At 38.7% G+C, this 10,571-nt stretch overlaps 1 pseudogene; it reads right to left on the reverse strand.

The window, feature by feature from the left end:
• Positions 1 to 3,465: 3,465 nt before the first annotated feature.
• Positions 3,466 to 7,648, reverse strand: LOC138013835 (beta-1,4-N-acetylgalactosaminyltransferase 3-like; annotated as a pseudogene).
• Between the last annotated feature and the right edge of the window lie 2,923 nt (positions 7,649 to 10,571).

The raw sequence follows: 10,571 nt of genomic DNA on the forward strand, positions 1-10,571 counted from the left end.
GCTTCGTTTTGCAACACCTATAACTTTTTTTACGATATTATCGATCTCGAGAAAGAATTTGCATTTGACTTAATTCTCCCTCCCGCTGATTCTGGATGATTTGCATCGATGCTGTTGCTACAGCAATTTACTAGGATCTGTAAAATCGATTAACACTTTTTAACAACAACTAGTTGCCTATAAGGTGACTAAAGCCCCATTTACACGAGCAATTTTTCCTTGACAAGTTTCCTTGACAAGGAAAAATTGCTCTTGTAGATGGGGAATAGTGGACAAACTTTCCTTGTCAAGGAAATCTGGCATGCTAGCTTTTCCTTGACAAGGAAAAATTGTCAAGTCTGAAATTTGCTCGTGTAGATGGACAACAAGGAAAATGTGACAAGGAAAACTTGTCATATTTTTCATTTACACTACCAAGGAAAACTTGTCAAGGAAAACTTGTCAAGGAAAACTTGCTAGTGTGTACAGTCGGCAAATTTTCGTTGACAAGTGGACTTGTCAAGGAAAAATTGCTCGTGTAAAATGGCGCTTAAAGTTATTTCAACTAGCATTTCGTCCGTAAGAGCCAAATCACTCGCCTGCTGGTGAATCACGAAATCCTCTCAGCCCTTTTCATAAATTTATAGACATGCAATATGATAATTATTTTTCCAATGGTCAGTGAAAAGCGTGTCAAACTTCTTGTTTACTTCATTTCCATGGGGAACTTGGATCTTTAAGTGTCAAATTTCTCGCTCTCAATGTCCAAACTTGACGGCTAAAGCAGAGACAAAGGAGCCTTTTTGAAGTCGCTGTCAGACTGTTAAATGCACTTTTTTGCTCAAATGTTCATTGCATCATACAGGGCAGTATTCTGTCCGCTAGTTATTATTACCAAAAAGGCAAAGTACCTATTGCATAAATATAACGAAAACATGTTATACTTACTTTTGACCATACAAATCCATCATTGGATCAAACAACGAAAGTCGTTTCTTTCCTCTGAAAAGCGCTCAGGATACTCTCTCGTTTACCAATGACGCGATTCAAACCACGCTTCCTTCAGATCAGTGAAGGTTTCTAAGTGGATTCCAGAGACCCACTATGCATAAACTATGAACTCGTAATGACTGACAATTGTTTTGACAAAAGTTGTTTATCCATTACGCCTGGTCTAACATCCACGACTCTTAACATAAACAGACAAAGGATCAACAAATTTTAAAGCGTAGTTTTCTGAATACATTGAAAACTTTTTTTGTTATGAAATAGAGCTTTTAATAATCGTCGCACGTGTGCTATTGGCAGGAAACACTTGAGATTCTATGCCAAGTTGTGAATGATGTTTAAGCTTTAATAACATTCTCTCCGCCGAGTAACGGCAATAAAGCATTGTATTACAACGTTCGTAATCTCGATTCTTGGAGAAAGCGATTGGGTTCTTCCTTTCAGAGTTGTCTTCCCCCGAAAAATGTGCGCTTGTTTATTAGTGAGGGGTAAATATTTGCCTCCAATAATACAGCTAATGGCTCGATAAACACAGACAAACAATGTAGAGTAGTGTTGCCCAAGCTAGATTTGGTTCAGTTGTTAAGCGTTCTCAATACCTGATTCTCATCCAATCAGAGACGTCCTTATCTGTTTCATTCAAAATAATAATCTCAAGGGATCGATCGACTCGTTGATGTTTTGTGTGAACACTTTACAGCAACTTGACTTTTTCAATCAAACCATAGCATTGACAAATCATATTTTTTCATATTTCAAGGAAAAGCCGAATAAATTATTTTGACAACATAAGTTTAAACTGCTCCCAAAATTGTGTTGTCATGGTAACTCAAACCAAGAGGGTATCCGATAACAAAATATGGTTCAGAAAAACAGAAAGATTTTAAAGAGATTTTATATAGTGTATAGAGTTATAGTTTTATAGTTATATAGTTATAGTTATAGTTATAGTTATAGTTATATAGTTAATACAGTACCAGTGATGTAATGAGAACCATTTGTGATGCAGTAATGAGTACATAGGGGTGTTGGGAAAGGACACAAAAAGCTGCTCCTGTTTGCTGATCGATAACCATCGTATTGCAAGAATAACACTGTCTACGAGAAAGAAAATCTATCTATTTTGTTGTCATTAACTTTAAATGGTGCACTTAACATTTCTCCCTTATGAGATAGGGAAATCACTACCGAGGACCCTAAATTAAAACGCTCCTTTTTCAACCCAAATAATCTTACATACCATAAGATGTTCATAACACGGGAAATGAACTTCTGTTTTCTTTTAATTACCTTTCCTTCTTCTATTTTGCTAATAACATAAATAAATAAATAAAATAATTAAAAAAATATACCATAAGCTGACAAGGGATGGTTCATGATAATCAGAGCAAATAAACTAAAATATTAATGGTCGCAGTCACGAATATTCCAACCACTCAAAGGTGAATCACTGATAGTTAATGAAATGTGCATTTATTGTGCTTGTGACTGACACAAGGAAAATTTTCGTTGGCCCCTCTCTGTAAGAACTGTTACTACACTTTCCATGTCTTGTATTGTATGTCTTAATGAGGTCAGAAATAACGTGCTTACTGTTAATTAAAGAAAGAACGTAGTGTTCGAACCAGACTGAGATTCAGTTATCTTCTTTCAGTAGGAATGCTGATTCGTAAATGAGGCAAGTATTTGTCTTTACCCGGTGGCACTAACTTAGTATCAAGAGGGCGGTAGATAAAAACAATATTTTCCTTCTGTTTTAATATTAAACTGATATTTTCGTTTAAATTAAATGTTAAAGAGCCCGGGAAAATACTAGGATGTGATTCGTGAGTGAACTATCCTCCAAAATTTAACAAAAAAAAGAAAACTCAAACACATTTGATGTGTAATAACATAAAAATCATAATGCCGTAGATGGCATAGAAAAAACGTAGTCTATACGTCAAATTATTCCTGTATTTATTTCTAGGATTGTTTTCATGCATTAACCTTAACTGAATATCATATACTTACCAAAGTTTGGTAGATCGACCGCCGGGCACGAACGTTGTGTTGCTATCAGTGATACTTATCCGGGAAATGAGAAATATGTCATTTGATGTCGCTAAATTAACTGAAGCGTTGAAACATGATACATCCATGAATTTTATTTATTTGGTAAAGCGTTGAATTGCATTGGAACTCTTAAAAAGCGTGAATTAGCATATTGAACGCCCACTTATTTTTCATTTTATTCTAAACAACCAGCAGGGTTTTTCTTATCTCTACGGTAGGATCATAATCCCCTAATAACAACCAATTTGAAACAATTGTAGCAGTGGAATAAATGGAATTAAACTAGTTCGTTTCGAAAAAAATGTTTTTTCCGAAATGTTTCTGAAAGAAATAGTATATTGAATAAAAAAATGAGAAGACCATCTCTTTCGGAGCGTTTCTGACACAAAATATGCCAGAAAGGACTTATTTCTCATAAGGTCCCTAGGAACTGTCGTCCCACATGCCCTTCTTTGAATGGTAAAAGTGATAAAATCCGGGCATGCGCAATCTTTCAACCTCCAAGCCGACCGACAGGACCCTGTCAATCAAGTCCCAGTCCTCCCCGCCCCACTTGTGCTGAAAGGCCTCAACGTTCATTCCTCCAAATTTGTCCCAGTCTGACTTGAATATACCTGCAAGCAAATTAAAACGATCGACAAGACAAAACTGCATTAATTATGGAGAAGATGAGTTTTTGGATTGTATTTTCAACCGATTTGAACGTAAATGAAATATTTGCAGGCAATGTCTTTATCATTTTTTAATTAAAACACAATTTCAAGAAGAAAGCGATTTTCCTTTCACGTATCGGGGTAAGTTACACTACAAAAGTTATAACAGTTGAAGCCTGGGAATGAATTAAGCGCCTTACTAAATATTCCAAAGCCAAAGGTTTCCCAGAAGCCTCTCGCTTGTGTTGTTTTTTGTCCTTGGTCTCCCACAAAAGGTTAATCTGAAGAGGACTGGATTGAACGTCCTTCTTCCTTCTAAAGTGTGCTGTTCATGGCAACAAAGGCAACAGAAAGAGCGAACTGATTAGTATTAGCTAAATATTGGGCTCTACCAGGAGCTTGTCAAGGCATAGTTAATAGAGGGGAATGGTTATGAAACCCGACAGATTTCTTTGTTGTAGGTTTTTGTCCTCTTTTTTGGCCTTGACTGGGGAACTAACCAATAGAAACGTGTTGGTTACGTAATTCATGCATAGTGTATGAGGGCAAAACAAAAGATTGTGCACGGTGGTGGACTTTCCAACCTACATCTTGGCATCTTTGTTTGCTCCTTTGATGTTTGCCCAGCTTCAAAACCAGTCCTCTCTATTAACTATGGTCAAGGGAAACCTCTATCTTCACTAATTATTCCTTGAGTCAACCCTTTCCCGAGTAAATTTATTTTGAGGAACAGGTTTTTCCCGCAAAAATTATCATATTTCCCTTGAGGCTTAAATAGCTTTGTTTTGATTGCCTTTTACAACAGTGGGCGTGCTGAATCTCTCAAGGAAGGCGTTCTATAAATAAATCTACTAGAGATCCTGGCTCTACCTTGTTCACAACTTAAAGGCTGCGTAGGATTCTTTCCAAGCACAAACAAATTCCTCCGATATACAAAGGAATCATTGTTACGGATCGGATAAAATCGAAGTAAAATGATTAACCTGTGCAGCTACAGGGATGTTAGTATCTGCGAGAGAGTCGCTGAGAATCCTATTTTGTGTCAGACGAGGGTGTTGCAAGAGCTCTTGTGGTTGGTTCAGAAAATAATGGACATAAAAAATATACAACGAAAACAATGGATACTAATCCTAAACGCAATGGAGCTGCATCCTATACCCGTTCAAGGAAATTAGAAGTGCGTGGTGTCTGCGCAAAAGGGACCTAACTCTCGGCCGAAAACGAGGTTAGTTGGAAGAAGAGAATTTTCAAGCTCTTTTGACATGAAGTGGCCTGTCGTTTTCTGTTTGCCGTATGTTAAATCTCTTTATTATTATCGCAAGCCTTGCAGGCCATAAAGTACCTCCTTCATGCCACTTTCATCTACCCCAAGTTATGATATCCGATATAATGCAATGTTGTCAATAATTAATAAATCAGGCGGTAGCTTCAAGTTTCTTGCGACTAAAATTTTCATTTGGCAAATTTTAAAATAGGCCATTGTTAACAATACCCTTAATTTACCTTTCTTACAGCTTGGAACAGATTTTTCGGCGTAAGAAGATGCAGGTCGAACAACAGAATAATACTATGTGGATCAAAAATGGTTCTCACAGCTGATTGGATAGCTTCGGTCTTGTGAAATGCACCTGAACGTCTAAGAATCCTGTAGCTTTTCAGAAGACTTCTGTCAAAAAATTTATGGATGACAAAATTTTAAAATGGAAGGAGACAACAAAGTGGGAATGAAGTCAGAAGACGAAAAACAGACTCGTAAGGCAATAATTTCGACGTCATTGCGACTTCACTGTCTCAAATCAATTACCCAACAGATACGAGACTCCATGTAAGTCAAGTGGAAATTTGCCTACCCTTTCAAAGCTTTGTCAATGTCCAGATCCTTGTTGCCGTAATCCACTATGATAATGTTCACATTTTGATCATTTGTCTCTGCACATATCCTGGACATTTCGTTTATAAAGTGTTGCAACCATTCTCCTTGATTTTTCACCGTTAAAACAACATTAATGGTTACGTTTCTTTTCCATGAGATTGTTGTTGGTTTACAAAGGAGTGAGCTGGTACTTAATGTGTGAATAAAGTCTGACAGTCTCACAAGTTTGTTCCGAACTTTATCTCGGAACACGAGCTCAACCAAATATCGATTTCCTTGTTTAGCATCATGGCTCTTCTCGACGTGGATGATAGATTTAAAGGCATATTTTCTGAAATCAAAGTGACATATCACATACCCATCTCATAGCGGTGTACAATTCTCTGAGAGATAGACCACCAACACCCGCGGTCTTCTCCCTACTCTTGGCGAATAGTGTATGAGATTCTTTAACGTCCCACAATTAACACGAAGGGCTGTGAGACGGAGTCTACGGTTTATCGTCCTTATCCGAGAAGACTTGAAAGTCTAACTATTTCCAAAAGAAATGACAAAAGCATCACTTTATCCTTAGTTATTTTTAAGACCCCGAGAGTTGGTCCGACCGGGGTTTTGAACCCGGGATCTCCCCTACGAAAGTACGATCGGATACCCTACCAACCGACCGAGCCATCTGCAGATGCAAGTATTGTCTAGGTAGACGTTGATTCAGGGTATACAGTAAAGTTAAATATATATAGAGAGCAATCGCATTTATGTATTTGGGCTACTTGAGGTAACTCGCATTATAAAGCTACACTAAAAAGGGGTTGCTTTAGATAAAGAAAGCTTTAAATTTCTACCCTGGATATCCCTCATTAATATTCTTCGTAAGCGCCTGCAAAATGGTGAGAACCTCTTGCTCCTTGAGAACATCATTTCCTTTGCAATCCTCTCTTCGCTTGTTACCGATGCACGCCAACTCTTTAGTTCCGTCATCCGGGAACACAGAGCTAAAATGCGTTTTCCAGACTCCCTCAAATCGCTTCATCGGTTTCACGGTATCATTGGTGGGTTCAGAGGGACAACCTTGAAGAGAAGACAGAAGCTTTTCTGATGTATCCAAAAGATGCGCCAAATAATTGCTGTTGTATTCACTTTTCACGTCAAAGTCCTCTCCAAAGTAGGATAAGAATTCTTCTGAAAGTCTGTTCTTTCTTTCAGGAGTTTCATTAATTTCATATTCCTCGTCATCCTCCCCAGCGTCAGCATCATTGACTACTGTGTCCAAAACACTGCGAGCTTTCAAAAGCGAGTGGATTAAATACGAAGGCTTACTCACATTTAAAACAGGCGATAGAAACACTTCGTTAAGTTCCGTAAAGTTATCACTTCCGGGAATTTTCCACGTTATGTTCACGTGATCACGACGCATCAGTCCACCATTCATCACGTGAAGCACATCAAAGAAATATTTCCGATCCTTTTTCAAATACAGCTTTCTGGACGTTTGACCAATGAGCGACGTAAAGGCATTCTTTCCACTTTCCTTTGCGACCTTTGCCACAATCTCAACATCATTGATGTTTTGTCCCCTGCTGAGCCAGAACTCAGCGGAAACATGCGCATCTAAGTAAAACACATACTCTCCAGTGCGCTGTGGATGAATGTAGCCAATTATTCGTTGTCCGTACCATGTTCCCAAGGGTCCAGAGTTTATTGTGTGACGGAATGAGCTCTCCTTTGGCAATGCGGGAAAAAGAGGGTATTGTCTTAAACTGTTAACTTTGGAACAACATAACCCTCTCCATACATGAACGTTCACGCCTTTGCTTTCTATCGAATTTCCCACGAAATTATCAGTTTTCGCATTAAGCATGTTGCGGGTGGTAGTGACGTCAAAACTTGCATACTTGTTCGTAGGTCTGATCATATGCCTTTGTCTCATGAAAAGTGATCTTTCCCAGTCCTTTCCGAAATCAGCATTGGCTGTAAATGGACTGGGTAAAACTGTATTTCTCGCTTTTGGTTTTTTAAGACCAATATTAAAGACAGAAAATATCTCAAAGAGGGATCTGTGTAACAAGACTTGTCGAAGCATGACAACAGGAATTAAAAACAAAGCAAAAAGCAATAATCGGCGACGCAATACCCTACCAACCACGCGACAAATCTTTCTCATCATAATAAAACACCATCCATTTGTGAAGTTATTACATTGATGATCGTTTTAAGGCACATCACTATTATCTCTTGCCGGGCTGTCCGGGATTGATAGCTAACAAGAAGCCTTGTCATGGAGCACGCTCTCCTTGAAGCCAAGCTTTCTTTCAATTTGACTGATTTCTTGGTCGCAAGATACACCGGGTACCTGCGAAACTCTAAACAGCCTTTTATTGACTTGCAGTGTTTACTACCCGTTAAAGGAATTCTTTGCCAATTACACCGCTGATGATATTCTTGGTTTGCATCCAGGTCATGAGACGGCTATGTTGGTATAAGTTTTGTATTGAGCGGTTTTCAAATGAGTGTCGTAAAACCAAAACCAAAGTAATTACTTTGGCCAATCAAAAACGACGGAGACAATCCAGTAAACCAATCAAAACTCGAAGTAATAACACGTAGCCGACACAAAGCGCGGGAAAATGTGCACGCGTGAGCCACCATTGGTTTTGGTTTCTCTTCTGATTCGTTGAAAACGTGGCGCGAAAACTTTGAACCAATCACTGAGTGAAGTAATGCAAAACCAAAGCAATTCGCTAATTACTTTCGACACTTAATTGAAAACCGCTCTAATAATAGAGTAAATTTTACTGCATTTTTCTTTCACCAACATGGCCGCTCTGGCGTCAGATGCAAACCTTCACGTTACGTCATGGCCACCATGATGGTGGACGAAAACAAATGATCTCTCATTAGCTCCTTTTGTTCGTTCACCAATAATTGCACATTGCAGCATAAATTGTAATGTGTGTCTATTGAGATTGTTTTAGGCCACTGACCGACAGTCACCACAACAAAATTAAGGGGAACCTCCACTAAAACAAGAAAATAACTTCAAACCACGGAACACAATGTTTACAATCAAAATTTCAAAACTTTTTCCAATGAAGCATTTGTATCTAAAACAAATGAATTTAAAAAAACTCTTGAGTTGATTTTCAAATTTCCCGTGCGCCGCCATCTTGAATAATTGTGACGTGTCGTGGTTGTCCTATTGTTTCAAAACAAAAGCTCTTTCTGTGAGAACAATAAGGGCAACCGAAAAAAACAAAATTGTTCAAGTCGGGATTCTAAAGTTCATTTTTTTTTTTACCCAATCACTTTTTCGGAGAAAATTGTCGTGCAAATTTGATTGCAAACATTATTTTGTTAGGTTTAAAATTATTCATTAGTTGGAGTGGAGGTTTCCTTTAAGAGGTTTTAAAATATAAACTACAGGCAGATCACCCTCTGTTGGTGTATCTGTAAAAGGATCAATAAAGAAGAATATTACGGCGGTTGCGATTTGCTCGGCAATAAAGTTTGAAAGCAAAGAATTCAATGAAAGATCAAACAAAGTGTAAACTTAGTCCTGTTTTATGTTTTTTAGGTCGTTCCGACCTGTTTTAAGCGTCACCATGTGAGACTTTTCTCCACCGCGGTTAGCGAGTCAAGAAGCAAGCCGCCGGCCGGTGTCCTCGTCTTGTTCAAGCTGGAAGTGACGCCAGACCAGTGAAATTGTCACCTTAAAAACACCAGCATCCGATCAACTAGGGATGTCCCAAGCCTTCGCCGAATTTGAGCTTCATCTTTCGAAAATTTACCGAAAAAGGCGATCCTGAAATCCATAATAAAGCTTCCTGAACATGATAGGTGCAAGAAACCAGTACCAAAGGAATTCGAATTAAGCATTTGAGTCTATTCGAATGGACCGAACAGTGCAACGCGACCCTTGGCAGTTACAAACCCAACCAACGGTCGTGTTGCACTGATTGGTCGATTCGAATAGGCTCAAAAATGCTTCGAATTCTTTGGTCTAGTTTCTTGCACCGATCATTTTCAGAATCGAAAGCTTTATTATGGATTTCAGGATCGCCTTTCTCGGTGAATGGCTGTTCCCGCTTCGCCCGTGCTTTTTACACTGTGGTACATTTCGTTGCCGTTCTGGTCCCAAAAACGACGTTAAAGTGAATCCCTGTTTTGCACTGCGCAACCCTACTGCGTCTAACTTCTTGCGTCATTGGCAAGCGCATTAGCTCGCGCACATCGATAAAATGGAGGATTTTCATTGACGCCAAGCTTAATCTGTCATGGAATGGCTCTTTTCTCTTGAACGAGCACAGTGTTCCCGTTTTTAATGGGGTACTTGTAATAGGTACACGGAAAACATATTTAACATATTTTAAGGAGAAGAAAGTTGGATAGTAGATGTCGTAGTATTAGTGACCTACAGCTTAGAGTTTTCCGTTCTGAGTATGCTCATTTCGAAAAATTTCGTTCTGTAAAGCTTCAGTTCACACATACGACGCAAATGCAAAAGCAAATTCAAATGCAAACGCAAGGAAAGAGAATTTCCGCGCATGGCTCAAGTTAGATGCTTACAGGAGCGCATCGACGCAGCCTCTATCTCCACTAATTATTTCTTGAGTGAACCCTTTCCCGAGTAAATTTATTTTTAGGGACAGGTTTTCCCGCGAAACGTACCTCAACTCCCTTGACGCTGAGATAGCTTTGTTTTGATTGTCTTTTACAACAGTGGGCATGCTGCATTTCCCAAGGGAGGCGTTCTATAAAAAGCTCTAATCAGGAAAGGGGAGGCTCCCCAGTTAATGAGCTCATGCTGCTAAACATTACCAAAAATGAAAAGCGGATTTTCTTTTGGTACTATGCAAAAAAATATATATATATGCCAAAAAAATTGACAGATGTTTCCACCTTGAGGAAAGACAAGTCATTATTCCAGAAACGTTTTACGGTTCACGGTCAAGATTTTACCACTAACAAGTAATTTACGGAACACTAATCGTCCTGACAATAAACAA

The sequence above is a fragment of the Montipora capricornis genome, chromosome 8 (genome assembly GCF_036669925.1).
Source record: "Montipora capricornis isolate CH-2021 chromosome 8, ASM3666992v2, whole genome shotgun sequence".
Lineage (NCBI taxonomy): Eukaryota > Metazoa > Cnidaria > Anthozoa > Scleractinia > Acroporidae > Montipora > Montipora capricornis.